The 11,980-nt window shown below is 38.3% G+C and overlaps 1 long non-coding RNA gene across 1 annotated transcript; it reads right to left on the reverse strand.

Moving 5' to 3' along the window:
• Positions 1-1,271: 1,271 nt before the first annotated feature.
• Positions 1,272-1,712, reverse strand: LOC113461141. The gene is made up of 2 exons (XR_005507142.1): positions 1,664-1,712; positions 1,272-1,576 (listed from the first exon to the last, which is right to left on the reverse strand). It is a non-coding gene; the product is annotated as an uncharacterized LOC113461141 (long non-coding RNA).
• Positions 1,713-11,980: the final 10,268 nt, after the last annotated feature.

Raw genomic sequence — 11,980 nt, forward strand, 5'->3', positions numbered from 1 at the left:
TATCTAATTAAGCAAAATATCTCATACATTAAATAAAACATGGATACCTCATCAAACACAATTACTTCCACGTCATCTTCTTCGACTGACAAGCTGTTCATCCTTTGAGTCCTACTATAATTAAGGCCTTTCAAAGATTAAAGACTGACATTTTTTTGTAAAGGGAGGAAAAACTGGAATAAAAAGATAACAACTAGTATAACACGGATCCTTCGAGTCCTAGTATAATTAAGGCATTTCAAGGATTAAAGACTGACATTTTTTTGTAAAGGGAGGAAAAACTGGAATAAAAAGATAACAACCACGACAGGAAAAAGGACCTTACCCGACGCTTTTGTGGAGCTTTGCCGACGCTAATTAGCGTCGGCTAAAATACCCCCGACGCAAAGCCAAGCGTTGGCAAAGCGTCGGATATACCAGAGTGGCAAAAGTTTTTGCCGACGCTTGAGTAAAGCGTCGGCAAAAACATGGCTTTACCGACGCTTATATAGCGTCGGCGATAAACCGACAGAGCGGTTTCCCCGACGCTTTTTTGCGTCGGCAATTCCTGATTTACCGACGCTTATATAGCGTCGTCGGCATTAACCTTTTCCCGACGCTTTTAAGCGTCGGAAATTGCTCAATTGCCGGTGGTGCCACGACCTTTTTTACCGACGCTTAAAAGCGTCGGGAATTGTGTCGGTTTCCCCGACGCTTTTGTGCGTCGGCAATTCCTGATTTACCGACGCTTTTAAGCGTCGGAAATTGCTCAATTGCCGGTGGTGCCACGACCTTTTTTACCGACGCTTAAAAGCGTCGGGAATTGTCTTTTTTATAAAAAAAATAAAACAATAATCAATATTATAAAATACAAATTACAAAACATATATTATAACAATATGAACCTGTATTACATTGATACATTGACACAAATACTCAGATCATTCACAATATGAATATTGATATATCTGATTAAAACTCCATGTTTTTGACTCATATATCAGAAAAGCTGCCATACAAATTACAATGTACTCTGAAAAAGCAAATTACAATGTACTCTGAAAAAGCAGAAACATATACATATCAAACTCATAAAAGATAATCTAGAATGCATCAGGGACGGGATTCAGCTCCATCATCATCTCTACTAGCGTTTGAAGTATCAGGAATCTACAAAAAAAATAAAAAAAAACTTTAGAAGTTAAGAATAATGTGATACATTAACTCATACATCATAATTGATAATATGTAAAATATTAAAATATATATAGTTATTTACCTGAGGAGGGAGAAACCGTTGTAACATGGAAGAAATATTCGTAAGCTGAGACTGCAAATTTGCTTGGTTTTGCTTCAACTCATCAATAGTTGCTTGAAGCCGACGAACTTCTGCAGTGTTACTAGATTCTCTGGCATTTCTTGTATATGTGCCCACTGAAGACAACTGAGTGGGGGTAACTCCAACGCCGTAACCTCTCACTCGACCATAACGCTCTGGGCCCATCAATTCAGCGAGCACTTCAGCTTCAATATTATGGGTCGCGTCGGATGATGATGACCCCCCGACGCGCTCCAAAATAAGATTTGTTGCCCTATCCTATATCTCTCCAAAAAAAATTCAAATTAATGTATGCCAATAATAAAACCAAAAAAAATACAGCACAAGCCAAAGATGAATACATACAACTATATCTCTTGACTCCTCCCGGACAAAGCTGCCATCTCGGTGGATGTGAGTCATCTTATAAAACTCCACCCTACCAGGCTCCCTCCCATTATCATCCATCTACAACAAAAAGTATATTTCAAGAGTATACATGCTATATGATAGAATAATTTAAAATAAATTTAAATTATTTCAAGAAAGCTTACGAATTCAGCTCTACGCCTCGCATAACTCATGGAGCCTGAAGTGTGAGGAACAGTCTGTGATGCTCGAGCAGCTCTACCAATATTGGAATATGTCTTCCCCGAAAAACAATAAACAATGTAATGCATAAAATGTATAAATTTCTAATCTATAATAATAGTAAATACAATCTAAGGTATTGAAAAAATATACACAACCTGAGCTCTCTCGGAAAACCAGTAGTGGACAAGCTCCCTCTACTGATGAGAGATTACATCTGGAGGACAAACACGGGCCACCTCCTCTTCAGTCATGCCCTCGTGCTTCCAATCCGCCTTTAGCTTCGCCTTATATTCTTTCCATTTGCGGTTGACGGACTTCAGCACCCAATCATGGCTATTTGCAGGAAGGACAAACTTTGTCTACATCAAAGTCAAAAATGTTATATCAATGTTAAATCAAAAAATAATTGAAGATAGTAAGCAAATTCAATTCTTTACCTCAACAACTCTAAGAAGCTCAACCTTATACGAAGGAAGCATTTCGTTCCATTTCGTATAGTTGAGTGGACACAATTGTCCCTTCCGCGCAACCGATCCTAAAAAAGTGGATAAAATGCTTGCAGCATTCTTGATGGGCTGCCCTAGTTCGTTGCAATGGACGACAATCTTCTCATCCTCAGGTAGGCTCCATACGTCCCGTGCTCGAGTGGGCCCTCGTGTTCTCCTCACTCTCCCCAGTCCATCTATAAAATAAGAAGTCCATTAAAGGCAAATGATTTAAAATAATTAGAACTGGAATGAACATCTAGCCATTAAAAGCAAATGATTTAAAGCAAAATAGTTAAAACTGGAATGAACTCATAAGTCAAGGAGCAATTGATCAGAGCGAATGAAACATCCTTGACTTATAATTATAGCATTCAAAAAATCAACAAGCCAGAATAAAAATATGAACATATTCCTTTGAGCTTAAACTTACTTTTCTTGAAAATATAAGCTCAGCTGTCTCACCTAGAACAGCAAACAGACCTCTACTATTGTGTTACTGATTGGTCATGGCAAAGAGGTCACCCAACCATCAGTGAACAAAATGGCTGGTTGCTGAGTGAGAAGAGTGAATGGACCACCTTTACAACTTCCCTTGAGGGGACCCACCAAAGGAAAGCACCAATATCACTGAACCAAAAGTTTTGACTGCTGCTTCACCTGTTCATTTCTATCAAAATCTACCCCATATATCATGGCACATCCCTAATAAAGATTTGGCATGCATAGATTATAAATAGAGATCAGGCTTCCTTAAAATTCCTTGACAACCATCAGGTCACCAGAAGGCACAATAATAGAAACAAAACAAAACAAAATCTAATATGTTTATGCCCTTATCAGGACAACATTGAAATGACCGAGGAAGAAGACCTGTTTAAATCAATAGGCACATTAAAGATCACAATAAAATAAGAGTTAATCTATCATCATCCATTAGCAATTATCTATATATGTGTTCACGCCCACAGCTCAGTAGTTACAAGGATATTGAGAGCTTCAAGTCCCATGCATGGATACACTGTCAAAGTGTGTCCTATAAGACTGAAGTCGATAGTTTAGCATTATTTGCATAGATATCCAAAATAAAATATAGAAGCATCTTCCAAGCACTATCAGAGAACACCAATTTAAGTTGTATGCTTTTGAGACTAGGTTTATATAAGAAACTAATACATACCAATGCTTGAAAGGACAAAACCAGCCAAGATATCTTCTTCAATCCCTGACAATTTGACCTGGACATTCTCACCAGGTCCAGCACATCTTACTTTATTTTCATCACAGTGTATAGCAAGCACTTTTACATTAGCCTGTCGATTACTGAGTATAGGCAGACCTAATCCTGCCTATGGGCATAAGCCGACAAAGTAATCCATCCAAGAGGGAAGGTTGGCTTAGTGCCTGTAAGGTCTTTTACAATACAGACCAGCATAAATTGAATAAAACCTTTCATTCCAATTTCAATGCATTCGGTTTGCAGTCCAAATGGAAATATATTTTTCAAAATACTTTCAATATCCAAAATCATCAAATATGCCATATGTAATGTACTTTTTTAAAGGCAAATGATTTAAAAGCAAAGGATTGTAAATCAAATTACCCAGGACGTCCACGTCATCCGTGTCTGGACGATCTGCAGGTGGAGCGTGCTCCGACTGGGACCCGGACTGAGTATGGGGCTCATCGGGATGCTGGGAACGATCAGAAGTAGATCCCACGGATGTGTGCTGAAACTCAATATTTCTGAAACGTCTTCCTCGCGGCATATTGTAATCTAGTATGCACAAAAAAGAATCAATATTAGTTAAATATTAAAAGTACATTACTTTTAATATTCTTATAAAAGAAGCATTTGATGTAGGAAAGAGCTCTCCTTGTCATTTGTTAGGTTGCCTGTACTTGCAGTCACACATAATAAAGAACTCAATCAACAATATAAGCAAAAAAGTTACGATATCTGAAAATCCGGAATAAAAACACAACAGCAAAGATACATGACAAAAGCTGAAGCCTCCTTTGTCAAACAGACACCTCGCCAAAATAGATATCTCGTAACAAGTGGGTTTAAGGAATACTACCATCCTCACACATATGAAAAAAATATAATAAAAGTTGTTCTTTTTGAAGATCAACATTGGACTTTTGATCGAAAAGAATGCCAATTGTTTGTTAATTTTTGTATATGAGTCTTTGGTCCCACGGATGTGTGCTGAAACTCAATATCTCTGAAACGTTTTCCTCGCGGCATATTGTAATCTAGTATGCACAAAAAAGAATCAATATTAGTTAAATATTAAAAGTATAGAAATAATTTATAAATTGCAAAATAATTTAATGCATAAAACTAATGTTTAGCTTCCGCCGCTAAGTGAATGAGTAGATGAACCATAATAGTAAAAAACCCAGGAGGAAAGATCTTCTCCATATGGCACAGTGTTAGTGCAACATTAGACTCCAATTGATCAAGCTCCTTGGGATCTATAACTTTGGAACATAATGCCTTAAAGAAGTATGATAACTGAGTCACAATTGCAAGAACTTGTTTCTGTGTTGATGATCTTAAAGCCAATGGGAAGATATCTTGCATCAAAATATGGCCATCGTGACTTTTAAGATTCGTAAGTTTTCGCTCTTTAAGATTAACGCATCTTGAAATATTCGTAGTACAAATTTTTATCATATGTGTCTTAAAGAGAAACAAGCATGCATATAGGTATGCAGAAGCATAATTTATGATAATTATCCTCTCTTAAAAAATAAGTTGTGTTAATTATCAAATTATATGTGATGGTTCGGGATAAACAAAACATTGAAATAAGCAAATTACTTTTTAGGGGAATCAAAGGAATGATTGAGTGGAAGTTATCAACATCCTATGCAATGAGCTGCTACATAGCTAATTGATGGTGACATCAAATATTTCACAGAACTTATTGAAATTATTGCATGGATAAATAGATATTGTAATAATGAGAAAGAAGAGATTCAGGGGAAAAAAGAAAAATCTACCTCTCCAAAGCAATGGTCCTGCAGCCATTGCGGTCTAAGATTGTAGATTGTTGCATCATAAAAGGTGCATTAGGTGGTGTTTTTGTCGTCGTGAGTTGAGCTAGAACTCAATCATGAGGGTTAAAGCTCAAATCTTTTATGGTGCAAGTAACATAATCAATCGACCAAATTGAAAACCCGTAATATCATGATGGACACTATTTGAAATGCTTAGAACAAGTTAAAATAAACATTTCTTAATATGGGTTGAATGCACAGGAAGAAACCTTCAGAACAATCAATCTTAAGTCAACATTGATATTTTAAAGTCTAAATCTGAACGGTGCATAATTTAATTTGCAGCAGTAGGATTCAAGTTCTATTCCTTATTATCTACATCGTTGTTTTTGCTATTGGCAGTGTCGAAGATATGATTAAAAGTTTTCAAGCTATAACTGGGATAAAATAATTTAGAAATACATTTTGCTCACTTGTGACATTAAAATTATGCAGTTAGAAATCAATCCAGTTCCTCTCAGTTCCATTTTACTAATAAAGCCTGATTTGAATTTCTGGGCTGGCTCACGAGGCCAAAATCTAAGCTTGCCTCTACGGCTGTGCCTCACTCTTTCAACATTTAAATGACCTTTACCTCACAGCAAAATTATAGATAATGAGGGCAAAATGATGGCTTTATTTGACAAAATTGCTGTTTATATGATTATGTTATTCTATGTATTTGACAAAATTGTGTGTCCATCTGTATTTTTGCATTTACTATAATATAATGACTTCTTATAACTGTTTCATAAAACCATAATGACATGTTTCTATATCTTCTGCAGAAGGGTCACACACTTATAAGAAACAAATTATGTACAGTGGTATTATGAAAGGCCAAAAAAAAGGAGTCGAAAAACTAAGAGAGGGAGAGAGAGACCTTGCAGAGCTCGTTTTATGTATAAAGAGATTAGATAAAAGCCGTGCCATGTTTTCACAATTTGTTATACAAATAAACAGTCTCATGTACCAAGTAATAAAATGAGCGTTACTGAACACACAATATTTGATGCAATTACGGGCTTGGGAACAGTTGGTCCTCATGGAATTTTCTTAATGAAAGGTTTGCAGGCTGGCTTAACCACAAGTCTTCAGCAGCGAAACCTTGACTACCAAGTGCAGCTAGCTGGTTTTAACGTTAAGAAAATGATGTCGGTAGAGTTGTCAAAGGGTGGACTAATAGTCTAAAAAATATGGTTCACAAGGAATACCGTGTTGCAACCATGGAACATCCATGCAAATAGCAATGAATTTCTGCTAGTAACATGAAAACTAGAATTATTTACCCGAAAATTTCTTTACGGAGATTATGAGGATCACTTACCTCAGACGACGGCGATGTCGACGGCGGCGGAGTAGCTACGGCTCGCTCGGGATGGAGGTGAGATGTCGGCGCTAGGGCATCGACCGGCAGAGGATGAGGAGACGGGGCCGGGCGAGAGTTAAAGACAAGAAGAAAACAAAGAGGAGGAGGAGGAGGAGGAGGAGGAGAAGGAAGAGAAGGAGGAGTAGGAGGCTTACCTCAGACGACGGCAAGGTCGACGGCGGCGGAGTAGCGGAGTCTTCGATCGCCGATCGGGGCTAGGGATGGAGGTGAGATTAGGGCTCAGAAGGAGAGGGGGCCGATCGAGCTAGGGCTTACCTCAGAAGGAGAGGTCGACGGCAGCGGGGAAGTCGGCGCGCTCGCAGATAGGAAATGAGGAGAGGGGCTAGGGCTCGCAGATAGGAAATGAGGAGAGGGGGCCGATCGAGCGAGGTGTTGGGGTTTTAAGTTTTCTAACGACGCTTATAAGCGTCGTTGTTTCTTGAACTTATAACGACGCTTTAGAGCGTCGTTGCAGATAGGAAATCAGGAGAGGGGGCCGATCGAGCGAGGTGTTGGGGTTTTAAGGTTTCTAACGACGCTTATAAGCGTCGTTGTTTCGTAAACTTATAACGACGCTTTAGAGCGTCGTTGTTTGTTTCGCTTTTCCAACGCTAACCCAAAGCGTCGGGAAAGGTTGGCTGTGAGCCAACCTTTACCGACGCTTTCCCCTAGCGTCGGAAAAAGTTAGTCGGCAAAACCAACATTTGTTGTAGTGAACTGGTATAACACGGAGGATTGAGTTCCTTTTTTTGAGTATATATACCATTCGAGATAAGCTTTGTTTCCATATTTTAGTTTGCTCTTCGCCTTGGATGAAGCTGAGTTTTTTTAATTTTCTGCTAATTAGGCCAAGAGTGAGATGAATTCACTTGGGCAGGCCTTAATAGATATAACATTTTGTCCTTCTTCGTACAGCCCAAGACTCTCATCACCCCCAAAAATTCAAGCTCTTACAACAAACAAATAAACACCGTATTTCATTAAATAAATAACCAAAAACTTCAAAAAACTGTTATATCTTGCAAATCCATGAATTAAATATTTTACATGAAATCTTAAATTTTTTTTATTTTCCTTATTGTTATGTCCTTAGAACTTGCAAAACAATAATTGCTCCACTTTTTCTTTTTTTCGCTGAAATGGATAATTCATACAATTCTAGTACAAATACATCGAAGAAGATCAAATTATAATATATCTCGGAGCATAGCAGGCAGCTTCCTCTCTCCAACCCAATGCTCATACCTTCCTTACTTCCAAATTTTCTTCTCATCTTGGAGACCCCTATATTATTCATACAATTAAATGCTCGGATGGCCAAACAGACATGATAATACTGCTAATATATATATATATATATATATATATATATATATATATATATATATATATATATATATATATATATATATATATATATATATATATATATATATATATATATTGATATTTACATTCTGCATGGAAGTGCTTGAGGGAATAAAATCACTTGGTAATCTTCCTGACGAGTCCACCGTGGCTGGTGCGGTGGTCGGAGACCCACACGCTCAGCAGTATGAGCCCCACGCCAGAGAGGAAGAGAACCACCAAGAGGGCATAGTAATAGGCGGCTGGGAGGCCTTTTGATGGTGGGTTGAAGGTACAGAAGACCAAAGCTAGTGATGTTAGAAAGAGTCCGTGGAAGGCGAGCTTCTGGGGAAGCGTCTCTCTCCCTCCAACGCCGTCGAGACCGTCCATCTCCATGCTGTCTCTGGTGAGGAGAGGTCTCAAGAGGAGGGGATGGAAGGTGTCGGCTTAGCAAGTTACCGCTACGAAGGCGGGTGCATGAAGGTGGTGGTTGAGGCAGGGAGGGAATAATAAGGTATAGGTCTTCGCTTAGAGAGGAGGAGAGGCCGGAAGTAGGGTGGTTACAAGAGGCATTATCATTGGCGGAAGTTTATAAGTAAAGGCTTGGGAGAAAAGGGAGATGTGGGTTTGGATGAGAGGAGGGGAAAAAGAAGAAGAAATTTGGGTATTCTGATAGGGCAGAGAGTTCAAGGACTAGGGCATATGTATATAGAGGGTGAATGGGGTGTGATTAAGAGCTATTTGATTTTTTAAAGTTTAGGTCTCTAATTAATTATTCTCTCTTTTTTTTAAGAATGGGGGTTTGAGTGTCAGGAGGTGAAAGTTGCGGAGGTTATTGTAAGTTTTCATTTACATGTTGTATAATCGAAGGGAATGATCATGAAGAAAATCAAGTGCTAATCTTCAGGAATATCCAACCCCTTTGAACACTTGATATGAGATCATGACAGGGCCAAGGCACATGAGCCCTCCTTCTGTGATATTATCAATTTTTCTTGCCACTCATCCATGAGAATTGGACAAAACAGGAGGTTGCAGATGCAATATAGAGGCGTCAATTGCATGAAATGGTATCTTTTTTAGTTCATAATGTGTATATTTTCTTTTTGGTACATCATAATTAAGGTACTTTTTTATTAAAAACACCAAATACAATGTATTTAATCCAGAAGGTTTTGATATCTTCTTCTTTAAGAATATATGTCTTGGTGATCATTCTCTTACCAATCCCTTTCGGAGTCTATCTGAACGTGTCTCATAAATTTTTCCCGAAGAGATAAAATTCCGAGTTGGTGCAGCAGTTTTCAATGGCAAATGGCCTCCAAGCTTTGTACTGATGCGGAATCCTGCCTCTATTGACGTCACTCAATGACACGTCTCTGTAAGAACACTCACAATCTAGATGCTCCAAGATCGTACAAGAAGCGAGCAAGAGAGAAGGTGGATGATGTAGATAAAAGTGAGGAGAGAGAGGCTCTCTTTGTGGTCCCAAATCCTAGTCCTGGGCCTCCTATCTACAGAGAGTTAAGGGGTTCCTGGTCCTCCCTTCACACTCTGAATTTTCTCAGCATCTCCTCTATTTTCGTAGTTTCAAACTCAGTTTTCCCACCTAATTAAAACGCAACAGCGCCTCTTTTGTTTGCTGCCTCCTCTTGCCAGCTGAGGACATTTGTATTCTTTGGCTCAATCAATAAAAAAATAGATGGTTTTAACCTCCCTTCCATTAAAAAAAAAAAAGAAAAAGACCTCAGATAGCCAGGCTGATATGTATTTGTTGAAACCCAATTAATTAGTCCGGACCTATGTATCCACACAAGGATACTGCAAAGGTGCACATATTGATTCGAGAATAAGTCAGCTTGCATGTTGGACATATGGATCTGCGTCAATAGGCTAGATATTATTGATCAATACTTAATCAAAAAATTACATTATTTGTAATTCACACACCAATATGTTGTAGATGATGTTGGAAAATGATGCTAGGACAAACGATAACATGCCATATGATAAAATGGAACATCTTGAGATACAACCCGTCCATATGATACCATGCCAATTTGTAATTACATTCCTCTACTGTTATAATAACAAATATTAGCTGTTGGAAAAGATATGTCACTATCCAAACCCATGGCCATGCGCTTACCCTAGCTTCTAGTTAAGGAAAATGAGAGACGAGGGAAAACAATTTCCCAGAAACATTTGCAAAACTTATATTTGTTTGATACGCAAAAATAAAATTATCAAAATAATTTTGACAAAATCTCTAGTGGATATGTTGTCCAAGCAATCCCGTACACTAAATTGGTTATATATAATCTAGACAAAGTCTTATATATACACCCAATTATGTTCCTGTAATGACTCATATATGGATCCATGCAATCCAACTATCAAAGTAACTTTTTCCATGTTATATCACACAGACATCTTAAATCGATGGAGATGCAAAGGCCATCATAAAATAAGAGCATGATCAAATTATTTGATCATAATTTTCACCAGACCTGCTCCAAAACTAGCCAACTAGTATTTAATGCAAAAAAATAGAGCTTTGTTGAGGCACCAATTCTCACATTCATCTCAGCTCCAGAGAAAATGAAGATTGGAGAGCATGATGAAATGGGTTTTTGTCAACCATAAGCTTAAATGTATCAAAACAAAATAATCAATTAATTTGCCTTTTTCTTTTGCATTTATCTTCCTTCACTTTGACCGCATTCAACATTATCCAAGTCAGCTATGTCTAGAAGATGAGAATAAAACAAAAATTAGATTTAGAAATGAAGGAGGGGAATCTTCGTACGATCAACTGGCCGCCCATGGGAATCATTACTGACATGCAGATAATGGAGGACCACATCTTCGGCAAACAAGTTGCAGATAGGAATTGGAACGAAACGAAGGGACATCCCAGCTTCCGTGATCCAAAAAAAATCCTTTTTGGTTATGTCTTATTTATTTTCGCTCGTTTTGACTCCATTCAAACAAAATATTTAAAGAAGATGTCGACATGAATACAGTTAGATTTGATGTGATCCGACGTACGATGACAAAGTGGCCATGGAAAGTGGGAACGGTATCTTGGGGGCTAGCTATCTTCTTAAGATACATGGCAGCTTATGAGACTTGTGGCAGAAACCATTATCGAAAGGTGGCCCACTTTCTTTTTTCTTTTTTTTTTTTTTGTCGGCCGCCATGCATGAGGCTTAGGTTCGGCGGCCCTTGCCCCTTCCGTGGTGGTTGGAGCAAGAAATTGGACGGAAAATGGGGCAGCGCAGGCGTCCGTGGCTGGACTGCTGAGCCGCCGTCGCGATTTAAGAGGCATGTCGGCTGCGGCCCTGACACTGGCTGCCGCCAACATCGTCGACGAACAAAAAGTATTGGGAGAAATAATTGGATATGCACCGATTACCTAACCGCTCGTCAGCTTTCTAGAAGGACAAATTGATTTAAAATTTTCATTCGTGTATTTTTTTATAAAAAATTAAATAAAAAATTCATTGCCTACATGCGCCAATTAATTAATCATATGATGCTGGTTTTATTTGTTCGTGCATAGACAAAGCTAATAAAATCAAAAAAAAAAAAAAGTAAGTAACATAAAGCATGGAGCACCTCAACGGTGTCGGCCCAAATAAAATCTTCAGTGTGGTAGGCTGCAAATAAGGCTGTTAAGTCAGTTATCTTATTATGTAGCCTCCAAAAGTTCATACGCAGCTAAAGACTGTGAATATCATGTAGCAGCGATCTAAAATCAGCATTGAAACTCCAGCTTCAAATCCACCCAGCTACTATGTCAAGATCTTCTGGAGAAGAATGCAGTTTGTCTCTAGT

Source organism: Phoenix dactylifera, unplaced genomic scaffold, assembly GCF_009389715.1.
Source record: "Phoenix dactylifera cultivar Barhee BC4 unplaced genomic scaffold, palm_55x_up_171113_PBpolish2nd_filt_p 000100F, whole genome shotgun sequence".
In the NCBI taxonomy this organism is placed as follows: domain Eukaryota; kingdom Viridiplantae; phylum Streptophyta; class Magnoliopsida; order Arecales; family Arecaceae; genus Phoenix; species Phoenix dactylifera.